Consider the following 17,142-nt stretch of genomic DNA (forward strand, 5'->3'; position numbering starts at 1 on the left):
GGAATAAATTGCCCAGGGAGGTTGTGGAATCTCCATCATTGGAGATTTTTAAGAGCAAATTAGACAAACACCTGTCAGGGACACTTACTCCTGATTCAGCACAGGGGACTGGCCGATATGACCGCTCGAAGTCCCTTCCAGTTCTATGATTATATGTTAGTGAACATGTTGCTAAGGGCAAATCTGATCTTTCATGGGAGTGTTGAACTGAAGAGGCAGGAGAGCTGGCAGGGATGGATTACAGGGATATCCCTGATGGATTGATTGATGACATGATATCATGTATCTGCAAAGGGACTGCTAATCCCATGCATGCTGCAGAACTGTTCATGGGACAGGGGTATTCAGCAACCACAAAAGCTATTGCAAGTAGTGGGATTACTCATCTAAAGGATGACTATCCATATGAGCAAGAACTGGGCTTTTAGATTGTGGGCCGAACCCTTGTCTGCAATTTGTTCTGTACAGCACTGACCATGCTGTATGTTATATAATATACCAAACAAAACAAAAAGAAAACCTTGCATTAAAAGAATGTTAAGGTTGCAATGTCAAGCACTCAAAAGTTGGGAAATGCCAGATTTAAGATTGACCATGTTGACACACTCCATGGGAAATTTCAGTGTGAAGAGGTAACATTAGGTGATACCCATGTCATCAGTGGCGGAACTCTGCGATCAATTTTAGAGACATGCGGTAATTTATCATACACCTTTCACCCTCTGCCCTCTCATCCATCTCTTTGACAATTTCAAATAATCCCATTTTCCAAAAAAATTGCCCCCCACAAAAATATTTCTTCTTTGTTCCCCCAAATGTGGATTTCTTGATCCTAATCACAACTGCTGGAGGACCATGATGGTCAGGTTTCAGTTATAGATCAGTGCCAACTTTCCTAGACATACAAATGTCACCACATTCAATGGGAATTTGGCACCTACCTGCCCTTTGTGCATTAGAAAATCTCCTCCTTAATTATTTTCTTGATGAACAGGATCTTGACATCCCATTTTTTTATTAATTTTTTAAGTTTAGGAGCAACATTTTCAAAATCGGCTACTGACTTTGGGTGCCCAGTTTGAGACACGTTAAGTTTCTCAAGTTGACCACATCAACCCAAAGGTAGTGACCACTTTTGAAAACATTAACATATCCTATTTTCTGAGTGATACAATAAGGGAAGTTCATTCCCTCTGAAGCACCTGGCATTGGCCATTGTCAGAAGACAGGATACTGGGCTAGATGGACCATTGATCTGACCCAGTATGACTGTTCTTATACTCTAAGTGGGGGATGGGAGGGAAGAGACTTTTTAGTCATTATTTGTAAAGAACTAATAAAGACTGGGAGATGTTACAAGAAGTCTAGCTAATAAAAGCAGCGTCAGTAAATAGGTAGATAGCATAAGGCCATCGATTGGTGCATAAGTATAGGGTCTGTTGATTCAGTAGAGGAGTTGTTATGCACTGCAAATAGCTCTCTTTGGGCAGCTCTTAACAGGAGAGTCTTTGCAGATGTATCAATAGGGATTTTGCCTGAGAATGGACTTCAGGATTTGACTTAGCAATGTGAGACCTTGCTACAGCTGTCTGCAATTGAATCTTTGCTGGGAAGCGGAGAAAAATCACTGCTTTGTATTTTGTGAGAGGAGATGCTCAGGTTTGTGGATTAGCAATGTGTGAATTAGCAAGGTTTGGCTGCATTTAAATGTCTGCCCCCATGCATGACACAGTGTGTCTGTTTTAAATGGGAATATCGCACTCTGCCAGATGATGTAAATTTGCCAAGCACTATTGACTTCAGTTGAGCGATGCCGATTTACACCCACCGATGTTCTTGCCCCTTTGCGTTTAGACTGGGCCTTAGCAGAAATTTAATACTGCTCTAAAGTTTTTTAATTATGACCCTACCACGGTTTCTGCATGATTTCCTGGAATTCATTGTACGTTCCGTAGGGCGTGTAAATCAGAAAGCACAGCACATGGCAGAGGGGGCTGAGCAGGAGGAGTTCCTGGATGCCCTCGTAAAACTTTAAAAGGTTTGAATGTCAAATTGAAACCCTTGGGGCCCTAAAACTTGAGTCTCAGGGCACTTCTACCTGCTGTTTCATCACATAAGCCTTTCACTGTTCATGAGCTGCAAACCCAAGATGATTATGACTTCCATTTCCCTGCAGTGTATTTAATTTCCCTTTACTGTTGTCATCATGCCCATGTCTGAACCACCTTTCATCTCCTCCTACCACTCATCATCCTTTCAGTTGCAGCCAGTGATGCATAGTCTTTTTAAATAGAGTGTTCCTTGTAGGCTCTTATATCAAAATCTGTTTAACCTCTTGTGCTTTCAAGCTTAAGGAGAAATCAGTGTGCATTAGCAGCTTCATGTGTAACTGCACTCTGTATGAAGAGTCAGGGAATATACAAAGGGATACTGGAGTGTACAGGGATAAATGCCATCAGGGCTAGCTGGCTGGCTTGCTCTCTCACTTCAGTGGATTAAATGTTTGCACGCTGACTTTGACCCATTCCGACAGAAAATATCCCTGCTGGGCCAGATGTAGAAGGCTGTGGACGCTTGCTGTGTGCTGACCTGTAGAGGTTCTTGGAGGAGGACAAGCCAATGCAAATGCGTCCAGCACACCACCCACCACGCCCTAGACTTGGTCCATTTGATCATTCTCCACTGGGACTGTGGGGGATTATTCCAGATAGGGCTGTGGGCATGAAAGATGGCTGCAGTCTGACTGCATGGCTGCGATTGCTTCAAAGCATGATATAAAAATACCTGGTAGAGTTAGGAAGACTCTGATCCCCTCTCCCATCACACCAAAAGCAGTTCTCCAGGGGCCCCTTCATTCCTGATCGCCATGGTTTTGTTTAAGGAGGAGAGTGCCTCATCCTCAGTGCTGCGGGGAGTCTTCCTCCTTCCTCTCTACTCCCCATTCATCTATCTATTTATGTGGCTACTACAAAATGGGGATGGACCTCATCCACTGTGGCTTCTGCTATGGTGTAATATAGCAGAATGACCCCATGGGGACACAGATGCTTCAGAGATGATTTATCTGATTGCAGGGCACCACTGGGGCTCACTCCTGGGTCAGTGAAGCAGCCGCAAAATAGCTGAACTAACTTCCTATCAACACTCCGGGTTTCTGCTAGAAGTAGCTTTGGGTCGCTGCTCTCAGGTTATATGAAGTAGAATGTCCTTGTCCCACTGCAGGACGGAGGTGTTACCAGAGCAGTATGAAACTGTTAGTTTTCGCTTGGCCACCTGCAAATGTTTTCAGGGAAAATATACGAGGTGAAAACAAGTCAACCCCAACCCCAAATTAGCTTTTTGCTTAGTCAGGAAATGGAGCTCTTTGGGGGGCATTTTCAGGGACAGCTTGAATTTCTTCACATGGGTGAGCTTCCTTCAGTGCCTCTTACTGGACCAATCCTCGTCCAAACCACTTGGAAGCCCGCAGCAAGCTCTCACGGGGCAGTTTGTACAATCGGAAGAGGGGGTTCTGAATTCAGCTGTAATATCAAAGTTGGGAACTCCCTTATAAACTCTGAAATTCACATCACCTGAAAACAATAAAAGAGAGAACTCTTTTTGACCATTCTCCCTTTTTTTTCTAAAATGTTCTGCAAATAACCTACTTAGCAAAACACATTTTAAGTAGAAGTTAGTGAACGTCAGTTTCCAAACTGGATCCTATCATTTGACGACAAACCTGCAAGCGAGATGGAAAATATGTGATAAACTAATCTCCCTAAACCACGTATTTCCTAACACCAATGAGGCTCCTATCAAATTAGGGCTTCTTGTACATTTCCGGCCCACCCATTTATTTTACCAGCCAAGTTTTATAATATTATAAAATAAATAATTGAGTAGGTTTTCGTTATGAGGTTCAGAAAGCCATCAGTATGTATTGGCTTGTCGTGTTTCAAAGCACTTTGTTAATGAGGGATGGTTAGAGAAAATAATTCCACCTCTCTTAATGTTTCCTCATATTTGGACCCATTTTTGACAATTTTGAAATATTTGATTAATTTTTGTTTTCACCAATGAGTTTTTACTTCCCCCTCACCTCTGACCTCCGCTTCTGGGTTTGGACATGGATAAGAGCAGCAGCGCTGAAATATCCTGGAGTGGGCTGATCCCTGATGTCTGTGGTCCAACCAGAAGCTGGGAGTACTGGAAATCCTGTAAGAGAATCTGTCTCAGAAAAATTAGTTGTTGGGGCTTGAATTTGCAAACCGCAAGAGGGGTGGCTTCAGTCTGGGTTCCATTATATTCAAACCACCACTGTTTGTGGGAAAGAGATACTCCGCTCAAAATGTCCTGCTTTATCCTACCTTTAATTCTGATCCAACCCAAAGCTAAAATGTGAATCCTTCAAGATGTCTCTATCACTGACATTAATACGGTACATAAAATGTAGCAGTGCATTGCCGCGGGTTTAGTAGACAAACTAGCAGACAAACATTGAAGATGTTCATCATATGGTGTATGATTTCCAGGTTCTCTTTCATTTGACCAGTGTGGTTTTCCTTTTAGCCGCAGAAATCCCCCCCACACATTGGCCAACTTCTATTCCCATTTATGCTGTGAGCAGAGCCTGGCCTCTCTGTTCCACATATTGTTTTACTAATAGCCAAGTGAGTGATTCCTCTTGACTGAGCTCAGTGTACCTTCTCAGTCCTTAGAAATCCCACTGAGCTGCAGCTTAGAATCATAGAATCCTAGAATATCAGGGTTGGAAGGGACCCCAGAAGGTCATCTAGTCCAACCCCCTGCTCAAAGCAGGACCAATTCCCAGTTAAATCATCCCAGCCAGGGCTTTGTCAAGCCTGACCTTAAAAACCTCTAAGGAAGGAGATTCTACCACCTCCCTAGGTAACGCATTCCAGTGTTTCACCACCCTCTTAGTGAAAAAGTTTTTCCTAATATCCAACCTAAACCTCCCCCACTGCAACTTGAGACCATTACTCCTCGTTCTGTCATCTGCTACCATTGAGAACAGTCTAGAGCCATCCTCTTTGGAACCCCCTTTCAGGTAGTTGAAAGCAGCTATCAAATCCCCCCTCATTCTTCTCTTCTGCAGGCTAAACAATCCCAGCTCCCTCAGCCTCTCCTCATAACTCATGTGTTCCAGTCCCCTAATCATTTTTGTTGCCCTTCGCTGGACTCTCTCCAATTTATCCACATCCTTCTTGTAGTGTGGGGCCCAAAACTGGACACAGTACTCCAGATGAGGCCTCACCAATGTCGAATAGAGGGGAACGATCACGTCCCTCGATCTGCTCGCTATGCCCCTACTTATACATCCCAAAATGCCATTGGCCTTCTTGGCAACAAGGGCACACTGCTGACTCATATCCAGCTTCTCGTCCACTGTCACCCCTAGGTCCTTTTCTGCAGAACTGCTGCCTGCCTAGCTTAGTAATGGACTGGTGAGCCCAAGGTGGTGGCGTTGGTTATATACTGGATGTGAACCACATTGAGCATCTAAAGAAAATCCCATATAACTTCACTTCCAATTTGCGCACATCAACAAGTTAATAGCAAGCAGGAACCTTTTATAAGTCACTTTACTTTAATTGACATATCATTTTAATTGGCAATTATCTTAATTGATACACAGGGCATAAATATTGTGCTCTGGAAAGCTTCCAGGCCTCCTTTATTAGAGTATTAAGCCACAACATATGCAGATTATATTGAAATACCACTGTAGCATTTGTTGCAAGAAATCTCTCTCTCTCTCTCCCTCTCTCTCTCTTTCTTTCTAATATTGGAGACAGATGTAAAATATAAGACTATATTATATATATTAGCAGAAAAATGATCATAAAGACATATTGAATATAATTGTCAACATAGTCTCTTAAATAATTTCAAATGATCCGTTCTAAGGGGTTTCTACAAGTTTTAACACTCTACTTTTGTGGAAATCGGCTTTCAAGTCAGTCAGTGTGGAGATTAGATCCAAAGATTTAAAACCCCCAGAGATCAAAAGCAGATGCTCTTAGAAGACATTTCAGCCGAGACAGGCCGTCTGGGGACATTGTTTCAGCGGGAAAAGACAATTTATCATTAAAACATGAAAGCCTCAGTTCAATAATAACCAGATGTATATGAAAAAAAGATGGGTGTCAGGGTCTTGATTCATTTGTCTCCCCTTAGAAATCATCTTTATCCAGTACTTAGGACCCGAGTGCAGATTCTTTGATGACATAATATAAGGAAAACTGAAACATTTCACGTTGTAAATCCTCAGCAATTGTCAAAGAAATTTTAATCATATAAAAATCCGGGCTGCCCTAGGTAAAGATAAGCAGCAATCAACTTGAGGAACAGAGTCTGTGGGTTAGAATAAAGAGAGAGATGGTCTGGCAAGTGTATTCCAATGTTTTTTCCTTTTTTCCATCAACTGTTCTTTCACATTCACAAAATTAAATTCAGCAACAATGCATTGCCTTGACATATAGGACCTTTTTTCTAAATACTTTGCAAGCATTAGCTAATCCTTTCTCTATGTAAAATAGGTATTGTTGTACCCATTCACATGTAGGGAAACTGAGGCACTGAGGGAACAAGTGACTTGTCCACTGTCAGTATGAGAGTCAGGTAGCAGAACCCAGCAATCCCAATTTCCCAATCCCCTGCTCTAACCACTAGAGAGCATTCACTCCACAGTAAAGTATATAGTACTGTCACACAGGAAATCCAGCTGTAGTTCCCTATGTGTGGCAAGTAGATTGTCCTCTTCATTCTGCATTTTAGTTTTGGCTTACCTGCCTTGCTATGGGATAGCAGGTGTAATTAATGACAATATTTGTTATTAAGTGTTCGAAATGCATTGGAGCAATCCTAATTCAGTGGGCTTAAGATGCAGTTTAATAGTGTTTTGGGAAGGAGTGCAGCTAAGCAGTTAGAGCAGGCAACTCTTGCTTTTTAGTCTTGGATCTGCTACTGAATAGGTCTCAGATCACTCTATGTGAGTCTCCGCTAACCCATCTGTGAAATGAATAAAAAAAAATCTTGCCTATCTCATAGGAGCACTATAAGGTTTTGTGGATGAAAAGTGCAACATACATATTCTACTTACTGCCTCAAGAACTCTGATTTCTTATTGGGCTGGACAGAGCTGGTCTGGACTTCTCCAACTAAACATTTTTTACTTTAGAAAATACCGATCAATTGAAACACAAACTGTTTATGGGAAAAGATCTGCTTGGATGCATCGCCTGATTTGAAAAAAAATGGACAACAATGGTTACAAAGTGTCAAAATGTTCCATTTTGACATTTTCAAAATGAAAAGGTTTGTTTTCTGGTTCAAAACACCCTTTTTCCAGTTTGAAATTTTAGTTTATTTCTACTAACAGCAACAACAAAGGTTAGAAAAAAAGAAGTCAAAATGAAAATGAAATATCTTCAAAATTATCAAAACAAAATGTTTTGACAAACCAGATCTGATTATTATTTTATTTTTGATTCATGAAAATTTGGGATATTTCAAATGTTTGTTCCAGTTTGGGACAGGAAAAACTAAAAATCTCAAACACTTGAAGGATGGGAAAACCACTTTCTTTCCAGCTATAGCAAAGGGCTGAGCAATGTGCCAAATTGATTTTGCATACAGATGTGTGATCAAGAACCTACAAGGTATGTTTGTGGGGCAGGTGCTGGGCCAACTGTTCCAACTAGGCAGGCAGGGCTGTATCCTGTACATTTTAATATTCAAGGAAGGATCTTGTATCCACTTCCCATCCTAGGGCACTCACATACTCTTCCCCCACCACTCCCAACCAACCTGCTCTCACAGAGTCCAGGCAACCTTTATTGTTTCTAAGGGTTTGGGGGTGGTTGCTTCATTTTCTAGTCTCATCCCCATTTTGGTGTCTGGAGGTTCCTGCCCCAGGATTATCAGAATGTGCTATTGGCTAATCTTGCTGGGAACTCAGCTGCCTCTGGGCATGGTTGCCTAGCAACCCAATGACGTGGGCTGGGCCCAATATACCTGACTAAGTGACTGTGCTCCCTGATTGGTCAGAAGAGCTGACAGATCACCATTTAAGCCCTGGAGCCACAGCAGCACGGTGGCCTCTCAATGCATTCCACGTGTGCAGCTGCCCCAGACCTGCATCTTGTCCAGGCCTTGCTCCCCCCCGCCTGCTTCACTCCAGCACTGGTTCCAAGGAGATGGCGGCTGCTGTGCATGTGTATGGTGGCTCCGGGGCTTCTGCGGACAAGAGTTCCCTGTTCTAGCTAATGCTAGGAGATGCTATTTTTCGGGACTGAGTGGCCCATGGAATAAAGTGGTGGGAGTGGGTTTTGAAGCAGCCCTATGTGCAGTCCCTATTGTACAGGAAAAGATGTTTTGGTGAACTACTTCCTGAAATGTCGGCCCTTCAGAGAAGCCATTACAGGATTTATTAGAAGAGAATGGAATGATTGGAAAACATGAGCCCACTTCTCTCAGTCATGAAGCCTTGATTAGAAGGGCAGTTTTGCTGGTAACACACGGTACTTGTACTCTTCTCTCTCAAAAAAACATATGCATTAATTGAAGCATTAACAGAGTTGTCAAGGTTCCTTCCTCACTCTGAACGCTAGGGTACAGATGTGGGGACCTGCATGAAAAACCTCCTAAGCTTATCTTTACCAGCTTAGGTCAAAACTTCCCCAAGGTACAAAATATTCCACCCTTTGTCCTTGGATTGGCCACTACCACCACCAAACAAATACTGGTTACTGGGGAAGAGCTGTTTGGACGCGTCTTTCCCCCCAAAATACTTCCCAAAACCTTGCACCCCGCTTTCCTGGGAAATGTTGGATAAAAAGCCTCACCAATTTGCATAGGTGACCACAGACCCAAACCCTTGGATCTGAGAACAATGAAAAAACATTCAGTTTTCTTACAAGAAGACTTTTAATAGAAATAGAAGTAAATAGAAGTAAAGAAATCACCTCTGTAAAATCAGGATGGTAGATACCTTACAGGGTAATTAGATTCAAAACATAGAGAACCCCTCTAGGCAAAACCTTAAGTTACAAAAAAGATACACAGACAGAAATAGTTATTCTATTTAGCACAAGTCTTTTCTCAGCCATTTAAAGAAATCATAATCTAACACGTACCTAGCTAGATTACTTACTAAAAGTTCTAAGACTCCATTCCTGGTCTATCCCCGGCAAAGACAGCATATAGACAGACAGAAACCCTTTGTTTCTCTCCCTCCTCCCAGCTTTTGAAAGTATCTTGTCTCCTCATTGGTCATTTTGGTCAGGTGCCAGCGAGGTTACCTTTAGCTTCTTAACCCTTTACAGGTGAGAGGAGCTTTCCCCTGGCCAAGAGGGATTTCAAAGGGGTTTACCCTTCCCTTTATATTTATGACAACAGTATACAAAGGTGGGTCACACACCGTCAATATACAGATCTTCTTACGAAAATGAATTCCAAAGAGATGAATGCAGTATGGCAGGTGATCATAGGAGCAAGAGCTGTGAAGACAACAAAGCAGCAAGAATTCCTGAAATTAGAATCCAGTTGGATGACTGCTTTACGTCTTTCTGAGATGGCAACGGAAGCTGCGTATCAGTCAGGTCACATCAAGCTTCAGTGACCACTCGCAATCACATCCAGCTGGTGAAAACACAGGTACAAGAGGTATGACAGCTATCACGGAAAGCAGAGACCACGTTAGCGGAAGCTCAGACAGAAGAGCTCACTGACACAAAAGTTGAGGAATCATCACAGCCGGGCAGTATCCAGCCCTAATTCCTGCCTGCCTCTGAACTCCTGATTCCAAACTCCTGGCTTCAACCACTGGCTTGTCTCCTGACCACTCCTCTGGTTCCACTCTTCAATTTTTGCTTTGACCACTAGGTCAGACTCCTGCTCCAACCCCTAGGTGGTATTGCTTACACCTTGGGGTGTGTGACAAATCTTGTCTTGTGGCTTTGGGGTGGGTGAGTCACCAGCTGAGAGCCCATGTTTGATGTGGGAGCAGAAAGGAGTGATACACTCCCTTTCTACACTTATCAGCTCAGTCTTTGGCTGTACTGTGCAAACAGCATATAGCATCCCATAATCCCTAGTGTGCCATACTGACTGTCTAGGTAGATACTTACTTATCCAAGGCCAGTGTAACTATAATACCCAAGCACATGTTTAGCAGTAGTTCATGAGGAGCTTTACTAGGGATTATGAGACAAATACCTAGTAGAGCTAGGGTTTAGGGAGAGTGTTTCCCTGGCCTGCTGCCCCACATGCATTCTGCCCCCATGAAGGCCTTAAATGGATTGAGGGTGCTGGAAATGATGGGCCATAAAACATACAGTACAAGGTATTCCATGGGGTAAAGGGAGAAGAGCCATCTGGACAGAGGAGGAAGGCCTGTATCTCCAATAACCAGAGCTAAGTAGCAGGGTGAGAGGAGGTAGCTGGGTAAGATAAAGGGGGTGGAAGGGAGGATGGGCAGTGTGATTAGAAACTGCCCAGCCACGCTGAACATTGTAGACCTGAACCAATGTTTAGGATCACAGTAGAAACCAATATCTGCCCTGTGTCCGTTGGCTGCAAAGTTTGCTCTATTTCAATTTCTTGTAAAGCATATTAGGCCACACTCAGCCAAAAAAGCTTCAGCTACAATGAGAGAAGATGTCTGGTGGTTAGAAAAATTATCCAGTGAAAACAGATACCGCCGTTGCCAAGGCTGCGGTAAGACTTCTTGAAGCTCGTCAGCTTAGGAAGGATCTAGAGTTGCCAGTTAACTAGAAATTGTGGAAGCTTCCAACAAGACAGTGCTGTCCATTATGCCAGTGTGTGGGGGCAGGGTGGGAAGGGCAGGGGGGAGAAGCATATTCTAGGCTAACAAGAACTATTATGTTAGGAAACTGACAGCTTTCCAGAGAATGGTTTCAGCTGAATGAAGAATTTCCATCCTGGAAAAATGCAGTGATTTATATTTTTGCTTTCCCATCTGGGTTCCTAGTGCTCCATGTTTTGTGAGACGCTATCAGTCAAAATATTGAGTTAATTGTAATAACATAGGTGCAAATGATTTGGGGAAGCATGGGAGGGACATCTCTCTCAATATTTTACAAGCTGGTTCCTGTCCCTCCTCTATGCAGTTGCGGAATCTAAGTGTTCTCTCTCCTGGTTCCCCATACCCTGATTTTTGTAAGTGGTTGCCCCCGCGATAGCTTTGCAAAATGCTACATGCAAGTATTGATGGGTAGAAATACGTTTTATTGTCCTGGAGCTTTGCTGTTGGAGGAGGAGGAGTTCTGTGGCAAGTTCTGTGCCTCCATCAGAAATATTTATAAACAGAGCTGGGCTTGAACAGTAAAAGCTGGATCCAGATCTAGAACCCCACTCCCACCACAAAGCAGGGGTGCCAATGGAGAGTTTTCTTGGGGGAGAGGAGGGAGGCAAATTCTGCTCCTTGCCTCCACTCCCACTGGCAGGGACCACGTTCTGATCCCTGCTCCCCCCTCCTCCTGCAGGGACTCCAAGCCTCCCCTCTTTCATACTCACACGGTGCATGATCTGATGCCTCCAGCAGTTGAGTTCTCAGTGGAGTCTCCTGCCCACTGGCGTACAGGAATAGACTCCCTCCGTTTCCGTTGGTAACACCATTTGGCCCAGCTGCTCCTCCATCTAAACAGACGAGTGGTCGGGCCAAATTTGAGTGGCATTGCAGCCCCGTGACAAAAACCTCTGACTGAAATTTGGCCTGGCCACCCACCCGTCTGAATAGAGAAGCAACCGGGTCCAATGTCAGTGGCATTGTGACTAGCTGGAGCGATGTTCCGCACTGTTCTGGCAGCAGCCATACTGATTTGGTACGGGACCACTGCTTTAAAATGGTCGGGCCATGGCCCCCTCGGCTCCGCAGCCTATGAAATTTTGAGTAAGTGCACAAACTTGGACCCTTACCCTCAAGCCCCCTCCAATTGGGAAAATGTGCATGGATAGCCACTGCCTCAAAAGGCAGGGTGTATTGGCTCTTCCTACTTCCAGCAATCGAATGAAAAATTGAGGGGGGGGTACACATGTCTGGAAAACCAGGGGTCAGAAGATGGATGTCAAGTAGAAACTTGAGCCCCACATGGGCAGTTTTGGTTGCACACATGCTTTTGGTTCACGTCTACGTTTGCTTATAATTAGAGCAGGTCAGGAACTGGTTGATGAAATGCTTTTCCACCAGAAAATGTCAATTTGCTGACATCAAAACTGTTTGCTGAAGAGGATCGGTTTAAATTAATTTCCACTTTCAAAAGATTTTTTTGGGGGGAAAAAATGTTTTGAAATTGTCAGAATGTGCTGTTTTGACAATTTCAAAACAAAAGAGGTCAGTTTTCTTGTTCTAAACAAACTTTTGGTTAAAACTTTGTTCATGTAAGATTAAGAAAAAAACTATAACAAAATACAGAAGGTTAATCTTCAAATGAAACATTTCAAAATGATGGGAAACAATATGCTTTGATCAACCCAATCTGATTTATTTGTTTATTTGCATTTTCAGTTTGTGAAAATTTTCAAGGTTTCGAATCTTTGGCCTGATTCAGGACAGGAAAATATCCTGAAAATTCCCATGGAATGGGAAAACTGTTTCCTGACCAGTCCTACCTCTAATGCTAAACTCCTATTGATCCATGTAGGTATGCCTTCTGAGCCTAAATGTTAGTGCACAAGTGTGTATACAAAAATTCACATGGATATCATGCCTCTGTTTTTAACAATCAGCACATAAAGCATATAAAATAAGCATATTTTTACAGGCTGTTCAACCAAGGTTTCAGTTTGGCAGACAAAAACACACAATATACTGGAAACATGAGACTTCATTCATATCTGGAATATAAAATACTCTAGAGTCTTCTGAGTCTGTGCTTAAATTTAGGTTTTTATTTAATTTTAGACACCCTCTAGCCTTGATTCATCCTTCTGCAGAAGGTGCCTTTAATATTCAGACTTCCACTGACAAATATGTTCCAGGCGGGTTTTTCTCAGTGAAACAGATCTTGTAACCAAGAATTTTCCCCCTTTCAATGTAAATGAATAGTGTAATCTGATCCAAAATGTCTCATTTCTGACACGCATTACGTAGTTTTGGTGTGTGGTCACCAAAGTTTGTTGTTTCAAAACACAAATTTGCCAGTTCAGAACTTTTGTGTCTTTGTGATAGTATATTGGGTTTAGATGCACGTTTACTGTACCTCTCTTTCATGAAAGATTCCCAGCATGCTTTAATATATGTATTAATACATAAATACATACATTAATATATGAGAGTAATGTAAATCTCACAGCACTCCTTGGAGATAGGTAAGTATTTTCATGCCCGTTTTACACCAGGTACACTAAGGGGATGCATCCGATGAAGTGAGCTGTAGCTCACGAAAGCTTATGCTCTAATAAATTTGTTAGTCTCTAAGGTGCCACAAGTCCTCCTGTTCTTTTTACTAAGGGGATGATTACACTATAGCCGTTACAGAACTGCACATGGACTGCTGTAGCACCATGGTGTAGACTTTTCCCACATCAGTGAAAGGGGATTTTTCCATAATGTAGGTCATCCATCTACATGAGAGACAGTAGCGAGGTTGATGGAATAATTCTGTTGTGGACCTTGCTGCATCTACACTGGGGGCTAGGTGGACCTAACTGTGGAGTCAGGGCACAACATTTTTCACAACCCTGAGCAACGTTGCTAGGTAGATCTAATATTTCAGTGTAGACGAGCCCTAAGGCTCATCCAAGTCACAACCAATATTTTCCACAGTGTTCTCTAATTTAAACATGTCTCAGTGTTTGATCCCTCAGCTTGATACTTCGGGCCGATTTTCAGCAGCGCTCGACAGCAACAGCTTCCACTGACTTGCAGCGAGCGTTTTAAACCAAAAATGTCTCAAGTTGGGCCTCAAAATTTATGGACGCGTTTGAAAATGTGCATGGATAGCAAGCCCAAAGCCTGGAGTCAGAATGAGAATGCAGGAATGTGAAGGATAGTCTTGTTAGGGCTCTAGAGTAGAACTCAGGGTTCAGTTCATGGCTTTGCCACAGACTCCCTGTGTGACCTTGGCCACGTCACGTAGTTCCTCTTTGTCTCAAATCCCATCTGTAAATTGAGGATAATAATACTTCCTTTCTTTCTCTTGTATATTTAGACTGTAAGCTTATCAGTGCTGGGACCATTTCTTACAACACTGAGCACAGTGGGGCCTTGATCTTTGTCAGGGTACTTAGGCATTACTACAATACAAATTAATAATAATAATAACAACCCTAGAAAATGCTCATTCTCTTTCTCCTGCTGCTCCTTTTCCATCCCTACAAATCCTTTTAAAAGTCACTGGGACTACCCCCATATTTGTTGTATTCATTCTAGATGAGACCCTTATTTTTCAGAATCTTCCTTCGCCCACTTGCTTGACTGTAAAGGCCTGGGTTACTGCAGTGGTGACATAAAATAAATGTGTTTTGCTGATAAATGTGCATAATGGTTCAAGACTACTCCAGTGAATAAACATGATTTCCCAAAGCCAACTGATGCATGAGAGTGGCCTTTGATTAAACAGGCTAAGTGCTGTATGCTGCTGGTGCATGAAGCTGTTATTTATCAGCCAAAAACTTATGCTGGAAATGAACATAATTCATTGAGCCTTAACTGGAGACCACTTAAGCTTTCCTCTCATCGTACCACTTTGTGGAAAGAAGTGTAATGGAACTTAGAGTAAAGCCAGACAGAGCAGGGGATTGTTAGTTGGGGAGATCTGGGGAAAATTTCATCTGAAACATTTTTCTGTGGAAAATGGAGATTCGGAAACACCCAAACGTGTTTGCAAATTTGGGTCAGTTTCATGAATTGTTCATTTTGGGAAAAAAGCTAAACCGAATCAAACAAAAAAAATGTTTTGTTTCAAAATGAAACATTTCAATATTTTGGTCTGAAATGACGTTTCATTCCAAAATTGTCTTTAATTTGACTTTAGTAAAATCGAAAACATTTTAAAATGATCAAAATTAAAATGAAACATTTCAGTTTTGTCAAAGCAAAATGTTTTTTTTTACCTGAAATGAATTTTTTTGACTTTTTTCAAAATGGCCAGTGACCTGAAAAATTTGTTATTCGCCGAACTGTAATGCTGGATTCTGCTCCCAGCTCTGTCCCTGCGGGTATGTTTACACTGCAAAGAGAACCCCACAGTGCCAAGTCTCAGAGCCCAGTTCAATTGACTTGGGCACCTGAGGCTCAGGCTGTGGGGCTGAAAACAGCAGTATAGATGTTCCCGTGTGTGCTGGAGCCTGGGCTTTGAAATCCAGCAAAGGGGTAAGGTCTCAGAGCCCTGGCTCCAGCCCAAGGGGGAATGTCTACACTGCTATGTTTTAGCCCCAAAGTCCTAGCCCCATGAGCCTCAGTCAACTGACCTGGGGTCTGAGACTTGGCACCGCGGGTTTCTCTTTGCAGTGTAGACATACCCCGAGTCTGTAATTTTCCCGAACGGCCGAGTGTTCAAAAGTAGCAATGGGATGAGCTGCTTCTAAGAACATCATTTGCCTTCAAATATCAATGTGCTGTGACCTGGGGTTGGTTCTTTGTACACCCACGTCTAGTCCTGGTGGCTTGAGTTATGTGATCTAGTTTCTGAACATATGGAAAGGTCCACTGAAGTGAACAGCTGGAATCAGGGCTGGAGCCTCACCCATGGCAGAGCACACGTAGCACACTTTAGGGACTAACTCTGCACAGCTGTGATCCTTTCTCAGCTTCAGTGCAGGACTGGTCCCTCTCCATGGAGCTAAAGCAGCAAAGAGAAGAGCTGTTTTCACTTATACTGGCTCGAAAAAGGGAGTCAAAACGGCAGCAGGGGATCAGTATGACATCATCACTCCTCCTTTCTTCTGACCACTCCCTTTTTCTCTACTATGCAACAGGAGGGTGATAGGAGCCATGTCAGGCACCCGGTCCCTATGCCACTGTTTTATCTGAACTGAGTTCTCATACTGTTTCATCATTCTGCCAGAAGCTGGGAGCGGACAACAGGGGGTGGCTCACTGGCAATCACCTTGTTCTGTTCATTCCCTCGGAAGTATCTGGCACTTTCCACTGTCAGAGGCTAGATGGACCATTGGTCTAACCCAGTGTGGCCATTCTTCCATTCCGCTCCAGTAAATGAGAATGAGATCAAATTACTGGCTCCAACCAATTTATTTGTAGTTACTGCTGGTGTGAGCTGGGGTTTTAGATTGAGCAAAGCGATTGCATGCTGTTGGTTTCACCAGGGAAGGTGCATTTCACAGTGCTAGAAAGGACGCTTAGGGAGTGGTATTGCTAACGAGATCTTTTTTATCAGTCTGTTTCAATAAAATTCTCTAAGGAGTTTCACTGTGATAACCGGAGGCTCTGTTTACTAAAAGTGATGCCGCTACCCGTACCATGACTTCCCTAGTAAAATGGTAAGGAAGGATAGGCGAAATCCATCCCTGATGTAACCCAGATGAAAGTTAATGGGGTTACACCAGCAAGGAGTTTGGTCCCACCTTATTCACGTCTCAATATAAATCAGGGTCAGGAAGCAGTTTACTCTTTTCCCAATAGTCTCAAAACCACTGTGAGTAAGTTCCTTCTCAGCCACTTTGCATATCCAGCTGAACACCAAGAACACAAACCAAAAGAATTTCCTGTCTTTCACATCACTTTATTTCTGTGTTCATGCACACACACATACACACACAAAAGAGAAATAAGAAAATTATCTAAAGGTCAAACAAAACTAACTGGTCAAAACCAACTGGTTTTAAAGGGGAATAGGAGCAAAGGCAGATATTTTTGGCAAGAGAGGCCTATATGGGAGTGTGGAATTTGTAGCCAGGCATAGATGCAATTGTGGGGATTTCTAGCCACTGGAATAACTAGCTATGCAGATCACAAGCTATGCCATGACAGCAGTCTGTTTGCCCCGGGATCACTGTATAGCCTTGGAATCATAAAAACGTAAGACTGGAGGGGACATCAATACGTCATCTAGTCCAGTCCCCTGTGCTGAAGCATGACGAAGTATCATCTAGACCATCCCTGACAGGTGTTCCTCTAACCTGTTCTTAAAAACCTCCAATGACAGAGATGCCACA

At 42.9% G+C, this 17,142-nt stretch overlaps 1 protein-coding gene and 1 pseudogene across 4 annotated transcripts in view; both read left to right on the forward strand.

The window, feature by feature from the left end:
- LOC311525654 (diablo IAP-binding mitochondrial protein-like) overlaps positions 1-9,780 on the forward strand; it is a 33,202-nt pseudogene extending 23,422 nt beyond the window's left edge. The window contains exons 3-5 of the transcript in view: positions 8,186-8,362; positions 8,453-8,584; positions 9,403-9,780. The product of the transcript in view is annotated as a diablo IAP-binding mitochondrial protein-like (transcript). The remainder of the gene's footprint in view (positions 1-8,185; positions 8,363-8,452; positions 8,585-9,402) is intronic.
- TRABD2B (TraB domain containing 2B) overlaps positions 1-17,142 on the forward strand; it is a 420,914-nt gene that overhangs the window by 95,102 nt on the left and 308,670 nt on the right. The window lies entirely within an intron of this gene.

This window comes from Lepidochelys olivacea (assembly GCF_965140295.1).
Source record: "Lepidochelys olivacea isolate rLepOli2 genome assembly, chromosome: 8".
Lineage (NCBI taxonomy): Eukaryota > Metazoa > Chordata > Testudines > Cheloniidae > Lepidochelys > Lepidochelys olivacea.